At 42.9% G+C, this 8,418-nt stretch overlaps 1 non-coding gene across 1 annotated transcript; it reads left to right on the forward strand.

Moving 5' to 3' along the window:
- Positions 1 to 1,885: 1,885 nt before the first annotated feature.
- On the forward strand, positions 1,886 to 2,004 carry LOC138358492 (5S ribosomal RNA). Its single transcript, XR_011225420.1, has one exon. It is a non-coding gene; the product is annotated as a 5S ribosomal RNA (ribosomal RNA).
- Positions 2,005 to 8,418: the final 6,414 nt, after the last annotated feature.

The raw sequence follows: 8,418 nt of genomic DNA on the forward strand, positions 1-8,418 counted from the left end.
GAGAGAGAGAGAGATCGATCTTTCCCAACTCTTCCTTTTTACATGAGTGAGCTACCCGTTTTATTCATTTCATCCTTCTCAGAGCTGTTTTGATAGTATCCAAATGATGGTAAATGAAAAGGGAGGAAACGAATATCTACCCAGAATTTAGGACTGGCAATCGATATGCATGTTTGAGTGCGAATCTTTTTCTCTCTCAACTTAGGTATACGTTTATGTCGTACCTAAAAGCGAGAACCACACTATTGGGACAAGTATGCAAGGCCCAATTTTCCTAACAAGCACAGTTAATTTTGTTATTTTCGAACATTTCTTTCCAAATTGGTTTATCCAATTAACAGTATTATATTAAGATCATGAATTGCTGGGTTAGGTTAGGTTAGGTTAGGTTAGGTTAGGTTAGGTTAGGTTAGGTTAGGTTAGGTTAGCTTAGCTTGGATTAGCTTAGGTTAGGTTAGGTTAGCTTAGCTTGGGTTAGCATAGGTTAGGTTAGGTTTGATTACATTTCTATGTTAGATTTAACTCAAATTCAAAACAATTGCAGTCATTCGGCTTGTTAGTCAACTTGCCTCTAATAGGGGCAATTTGTCTAACAAGACTATTTAGTTTTGTGTGCATATATATATATATATATATATATATATATATAATATACAGAGTAAATCTACCCCAAAAGTAATGATTTATTTGTCTACAAAACTAAACTCTTTTTGGAATCATATGAGGCCCCTCCACTGAGGGGGGAGGCCTGGATGTTTATTGTCATGTGTATTCATGCTGCTTGCATGTCGTCGTTTATTTTGCCTTTGTTGTTTTCTTGACAGCTTTCTTTGCCTTGGGTGGTTTGGGAGATTTTGAAGCTCTCTTTATTTTGGGCTTTTTGTTCCCAACAACAAGCTGCTGCTGCTTCTTTTTCAAGGCTGTAGGTGGTTTGTTGCTTGTGGCGGCTTTCTTGGGAGTTACCACGGCCTTCTTTGCTGCTGTAGATGGTTTCTTGGTTGTGGTGGCTTTCTTGGGAGTTAGAACGGCCCTCTTCTCTGCTACGGCCAGCTTGAATGATCCACTAGCTCCACTTCCCTTGGTCTGAACAAGAATGCCGTCAGCCACTGCTTTCTTGAGAAATCTTCGGATGTAAATGGCGATCTTGGCAGCCTCGACTTTGTTGTTGGCAACAACGTACTTCTTGATTGCTTGTAGAGACGAGCCCTTACGGTCTTTGAGTGCTGCGACCGCGGCTAGAACCATTTGACTAGTTTTCGGGTGAGCAACTTGACGCGAGGTTTCCTGGTGGTGGCCACCACAGCAGCAGCAGCCACAGCCTTCTTGGTAGGCTTTGCTTCTACCATGATGATGATGAACCAACCAAGGTGATGAGAGACGCTCAGACAGTCACGGGGGAATGATGCTGCCGCCGCTTGAGCCGAACCTATTTATGTGCCGGCACGGTACAGAAGCTGCAACCTGGCAACTCGTCCACCAATCACGACGGTTGGTTTTACGGCTCCGAAACCTGGATCCTATATCTTCTCTAAAATAGATGCATTTGTTCATGTTCTTTGTAAAAGTATCATAAAGCAGGACAGATGAGACAAATATCATAAAAACTGAAGAGCAGATGAGCACACACATGTTTGTATTACAAAAGAAAATCCACAAATTCATTAGAAATTGGCAGGGCAGGCTGAGGAAGTAGGTAGATGTAAAATGTCTGTAAATGGCGAAAGAACATAAACCCAAGACTGAATAAACGATGTTAAATATCCATGCCAAGGAGACAAAAATATGTTAGGATACAATTACCATTAAGACACCACAAGCAGGTCCGTATCCTGCCGCGATGACTTAAAAGAGTTGATTATTAGCCACAATGTGTAGGCAGTCTCATGCCAACGGCCATACCACGTTGAGAACACCGCTTCTCGTCCGATCAGCGAAGTTAAGCAACGTTGGGTTTGGTTAGTACTTGGATGGGTGACCGCCTGGGAACACCAAATGCTGTTGGCAATAATGTTTTTTGTTTTGTTTCGTTTTGTTTCGTTTGTTTTTGTTTGAATGGCTGGCTGGCTCCACGGGAAATTCACGGAGTTGTGTGGAATAAGGCCTGGTAAAATGAATTAATATGTATGTCATGTTTAAAACAAACTCGCTTAATATAGATATTGTGTGAGGCTTTATACAAAAACAAACAACCAAAACCAAACATGTTGTGTGTATATATATATATATATATATATATATATATATATATATATATATATATATATATATATATATATATATATATATATATATATATATATATATATATATATATATATATATATATATATATAGCTTAATCCGGGTTTGAACTCGCAACTCCAAGAATACGCATCACTTATATACACTTTACCACTGGACCACAGCTGCAGGACACTTGATGCTGAGGTATCAATTTAATGACGTGAATGCCATTTCCACAAATAAATGATAATTAAAAAGTATTTGTATGTACAAATCTTTTCTGTTTAAAAGGCTACAATATCAGTTACTGATATAATTTGTGTTAATGTTTCTATACCCACAGGAAGGCATATTTTTGCTTATATGTAAAGGGTACGGAGAAGGAATCCACAGACCATCATTCCCCTCCCCCCCCCCCCCAACTCCCACCTACTACCACCACCACCACCACCACTCACCACCAATCACCACCAATCACCACCACCACATCTAACCGAAAACCCCCTAACACATCAACCCTTCCCCCAATCAACAGGCGAAATAATAACCCTCAAATGCCTGCCTGCCTGCCTGCCTGCCTGCCTGCCTGCCTGCCTGCCTGCCTGCCTGCCTGCCTGCCTGCCTGCCTGCCTGCCTGCCTGCCTGCCTGCCAGCCAATACTAACGGTCTTCTCAGAAAGAAAATCTCTTTGTATCTGTATTACTTGATGAAATGTATGATTCTAATAATGAAAATAAATTTTGATGTCGGTTGTATGAGCATAATGACCAATATGCACATGATATGAATGAATTAAATAGTGTAGTTTTAAGTAATTAGGTTGTAGACACATTAAGCGGATATGATATTTGACGCGTCCAGAACTGGTGATTTTTGGTTTAGTTTTAAATGCACCACCACCACCACCACCATTGCTTCCCCAGAGCCTAATTAAGGACCGGTAAAAGGAGTCAATATGTATGTCATCTATAAAACCAAAGAATGAATAAAAAAACACACACACAAACCTACATAATAGTATTAGGAAGATTGTATGGCAAAAAAAAAAAAGTATTATTCCCATTGGGTCGTTTGAACTCGCGACTTCCAAAACACCAGCCACACACCTTACCACCCAGCCACCATAGAGTTGGTATAATTGTGCAACTTTAGTTATAAAAGTAAAGTTCTCTCACATTGTATTGATAACTTAAAGGATTTTTTTTTTTTGCATGTTCAAATCTTATTGTCTGTTCTATGAAAAGGCTTGATGTAAATTATGTATTTTTTGAATGATTGAATTGTAGGCACATTAAGCGGATTCGATATTTGATATATCCAGAAAAGGCGATTTATGTTCAGTTTTAAAATGCATCACCGTTAACGCTAAAGGACTGGTAAAATGACTCGATGTTTGTCATTTTTAAAATAAACACTAAAACAAGGCCCTTAACATATATAATGTTTGAATATAAATTGAATGCATATAAATACAAAGTGGGAGTGGCTGGCTGGCTGGCTGGCTGCCTGGCTGGCTGGCTGCCTGCCTGCCTGCCTGGCTGGCTGGCTGGCTGGCTGCCTGCCTGCCTGCCTGCCTGGCTGGCTGGCTGGCTGCCTGCCTGCCTGCCTGCCTGCCTGCCTGCCTGCCTGCCTGGCTGGCTGGCTGCCTGCCTGCCTGCCTGCCTGCCTGGCTGCCTGCCTGCCTGCCTGCCTGCCTGGCTGCCTGCCTGCCTGCCTGCCTGCCTGCCTGCCTTGCCTTGCCTTGCCTTGCCTTGCCTTGCCTTGCCTGGCCTGGCCTGGCCTGGCCTGTCCTGTCCTGTTATTGCCTTGCCTTGCCTTGCCTTGCCTTGCCTTGCCTTGCCTTGCCTTGCCCTGCCTTGGCTGCAGCTGGCTGGCCGTAAATCAACTCTTAACAACACCACACTACACCACACCACACCATCACTCATCACCCATCACCCACCACCGGCCCCAGAATCAGAATCAGAATAATACAGGAGAAGATGCCCATGGGGCGAGCTTGGAAGTGGGGACAGAAGAAGATAAGGGGGGGGTGAGAGGAAGAAGATTTGTAAGAGAAAAAGTGCCAGGGCTAAACCCAGCTGCGTGTCGTTAGGTTGCGGCTTTCGAGGCAGGGACTCAGTCGGGTGTTTTCAGTGACAACATCGGGACATCACAAACTCACAACATCACAGTGATTGGCTCAAGAGCGTCAGGGCTGAACTTTTTACGGATTGTTTGTGCTGGTTGTTGAGAGCTGAATATGTAATGATAGTGGAGGCTGGGTGTTGGGAGATAAAGTTTAACGAAATACAGAGTTAGGAGGAGGATCATGGATAGTAGAGAAGAGGTCATGATTGTTTCGTGGTAGTCTGAGAGTGTGTAGGAGAAAATCAATGTGTTGTTCATGATAAGAGAGTAGTCTGTCAATTTGTTTATCTGATAAAGTTTTCCAGTAGGTATTTAGGGCAGGAATGTTCATACTTTCATGGAGACTTTGACTGGTATTTAACTCTTGCCATCGGGTGTTGAGTACCCATCTTAGTGCTCTATTCTGTATTCTTTGAAGTTTTATTTTGTTAGTACGTGCAGATAGAGAAAGAGCTAGTGGAGCGTATGTTAGGAGAGGTCTAATAAGTGCTTTGTAAAGGTGCATTTTTGTGTCAGGTTTTGCAAATCTAAGTCTGTATAGTTTTTTCATGGCTTGAAGAGCTATTGCATGTTTCTGTGTTATGTGTGTGTGAAAGAGTAGTTGTCGATCAAATGTGAGTCCCAGGACTGTGGAGGAGGGAGATACAGAGATATAAGTAGGATTTTGAGTGTATGAATAGAGTTTGAGAGGAATTGGGCGAATAGTTCTTTTACAGAAAAAGTAGGTGATTTTAGATTTGCTGGAGTTGGTTTTTATACGCCATTTGTACTCCCACTCAGTGACAACATCAAGTTCTGTTTGTGCTCTGTTTGTTAGTGTATCAATGGTGTTACTGGTGACAAGGTGAGAGACATCATCAGCATAACATATGGTTAATGAAGTGTGATGAACAGGGTCAGGAATGTCGTTTATGTATAGGATGTAGAGTGTTGGGGCAAGAACAGAACCTTGGGGAACACCGGCGTGTAAGTTGAAGTAGTCAGAGTGTTGTTGGAGGAACTTAATTCTCATTGTCCTATTGTCTAAGTAGTTCGAAAGAAGTTTGGTGGTGATAAGAGGAAGATTAAAGTTGTTGCATAGTTTGAATTTTATGCCGTCATGCCAAACAGTGTCAAAGGCCTTCTCAACGTCCTTAGTGATGAGTGCAGTCTTAAGTCTTTGGTGCTGATTGATACTGAGGTAGTTAGTCATGATGTTTAAGGCGTCGTGAGTGGACCGGTGAGGCCGAAATCCAAACTGTTTGTTAGTGAGTAAGTCATTGTGTTCAAGGTGGGTTCTGAGTCTCTGGTTGATCAGCCTTTCAAAGACTTTGCCAAGTGTCTCTAGAAGGCTGATGGGTCTATAGTTCTTTGGGTCAGTGTGGGGTTTCCCAGGTTTTGGAATAAGAACGGCTGTGGCAGACTTAAAGTTGAGTGGAAAGTATCCAGAGGCAAGGGAGGCGTTGAATAGGTTAGTGATAGCAGTAATGATAGAAGCAGGGAGTTGTCTAAGAAGGATATGTCCAATGCCAGACGCACCAGGGGCTCTACGACGAGTGCCCATGAGAGCTGTCTTGACATCAGCTAGAGTTAGGGGAGTCTGTAGTTCAGTGTTTGAATTGAGATTTTCAAGGTGGATGAGGTCGTCTGGTGTAGTTGCTTGTCTATTTTGGTGTATCCAGTCTTCGACTATTTCAATGTTGGGGCGTGCAAATGGTTCAGGAGGATGTGGGTGAAAGATTTGTTCCCAGTGGTGTTTAAAAATGTTGAGAACTGCTTCAGGATCAGTGATTTTGTTGTTATTATGTAGAAGGTATTTAAACGGTGTGTGAGTTGATCCTTGTAATCGTTTGATTCGTTTCCAGAATTCTTGAGGTGTCAGTTTTCTGTATTGTTCTGCTTGTTCTATAAGGTGTTTCCAATGTTTTGTGTGATCTTCATCTAGGCTGTTAAGGATATGGTTTTTTAAAGCTGTTAGGTCCCATAGTATTTGTCCATGACGATGTATGTTTTGTAAGAATCTAGTGTGATAGCAAGCTAAGAGGCGTTTGGAGCGAATGGAGGGGGTGAAAGTGAAATGTGGTTTGTGTGCTGTTCTAGGAATGGACATGTTTGCTGCATGAATGATGGTTTCTTGTATGTTGCGTGCTTGTGTGTCGATGTCAGTGTGATGTTTGTCATTGTATTCATAAGTGAGATCAGTGTCATCAATGTGTTGTTTGAACATGTCCCAGTTTGCCCTATGGTATGAGAATTGAGGAGTGCTGGGGATGAGAATAGGATTTGTGGAGACTGTGAGAATTAAGGGAATATGATCAGAGCCCGTAATGGGCCCTGGTGAAATGAAGTGTTCCAAGTTGCTGCCGTGTCTGTTGGTGAATATGAGATCAGGCCGGCCAGAACCTGTATGTGTGAAACAAGTGGGGAAATCAGGGCCAAGAAAGAATAGATGTTTTTGGGTGTATATTTGGTGAAGCTGTCTGCCATGCTGATTTGTGGTATTGTGGTGGAATGTAGGGTGTTGTGCATTGAGGTCTGCAAGCAGAAAAACAGGCAAGTGAGAGTTGTTGAAGAGAGTTATGAAATCTTGCATGGGAATGTCGGTGTTAGGACGGGTGTAGGTTGTGCAGATGATGAGAGACCCCATTTGTGTATGAACTTTAATGGCTAGGAAATGTTTGTGAAGCCAATGAGTGTGTAGGAGTTCGTGTTTGTATGAAGAACGAATGAGTATTGCAACTCCTTCATGTGCTTCATCTGGTGACTGGTAAGAGGAGTAGCCATAATGTTTGATTTTATATGAGTTCGTAATGTATGTGCTATTTAATAATAGCACATCAGGTCTCTCGATCTCAATAAAATCTGACACCATGTGTCGAATGGAGAAATATGCCCGCACATTAAATTGGATGATCTTTATGAATTTTTAGGTTTTGATGGGGTGCTGGTGGGGTTTTGTGCATGTACAGGAGCATGAGGTTTGCGTGATTCAATGACTTGGGCAGTTTCAGAGGAGGGTGCATCTTGGAGGAGGGTGGTAGGAATTGTGGGAAATTGACAGCGGGAGGTGGGAGTAAGACAACGGGTTGCTGAGCGGGCTCGGGACGAGATGAGATGAGTTACAGAAGAAATCGCTGGAGTTGTTGGGGGATGGAGGGAGGCAGAAGGCTTGTTGACAGGGACCGGGTGAGAGGTATCAGAGGTTGTAGTGTTAGTAGTCAGATTGGAAGTGGAGAGGACAATGTTGGGAGAAGAGGTTGAAAGTGCCTTTGACATGGATGCTTCAGTTTGGGATAGTCCAGGATGTGCTGTTTGGTCAGTGGCACCGTTTTCTGTAGCAGTCAGGAGTGGGTTGGTAGCACGTTGTGGGGGAACTGTAGTATTTTCTTCAGCTGAAGTCATGGTGTTTTGTGGAGTGAGGACTGTAGGCGAGAATGGAGCAGAGCGCAATAGTTGAGTAGGAGAAACAGAAATACTAGGAAGGCCGTTATGAGTGAGAAAGATTGGAAGATAGTCAGCAAAGTCACGGCCATCGTCCTTGGCCTTCAAGTAAGCAGCTTGTACACAGGCAGTGACTCGTTCGTATGAAAGGTTCTGAAGAGGAGAATAAGGTGGAGGTGGTGGGTGAGGGAAGAGAGGTGGAGAGGACTGAGTTTGTTGTGCAGTATTATGATGATGTTGCTGGTGAAGTGAAGCATTAAGGACACTGGCATAGGACATTGAGGTGGCTGATGCTGTTTGGTGATGAGATAGGTTATGGGAGGTTGAAGAAGAGGAATGAGGGTGTGCTTGAGTGCGAGGTTGGTTATTTCGAAGAGATTTTAGGGTTTGCTTTCTCAAAGGGCAAGATTTGTCAACTGCTGAGTGAGCACCTTGGCAATTGGTGCATTTTAAGATAGGGGCAGAGCACTGAGTATAGAAATGACCTTCAGCAGAGCATTTGGAGCAAATTTGTGGGCTTTTACATTTTCTTGTTTCGTGATTATACTTATAACACTTGAAACATTGTAGTAAAGGAAGATAGTCAACTGGACTAATGAGATAGGGAGGAGTGCTGGTGTTGAGGATTTTAATTCCATGGTGCAA

The sequence above is a fragment of the Procambarus clarkii genome, chromosome 83, assembly GCF_040958095.1.
Source record: "Procambarus clarkii isolate CNS0578487 chromosome 83, FALCON_Pclarkii_2.0, whole genome shotgun sequence".
In the NCBI taxonomy this organism is placed as follows: domain Eukaryota; kingdom Metazoa; phylum Arthropoda; class Malacostraca; order Decapoda; family Cambaridae; genus Procambarus; species Procambarus clarkii.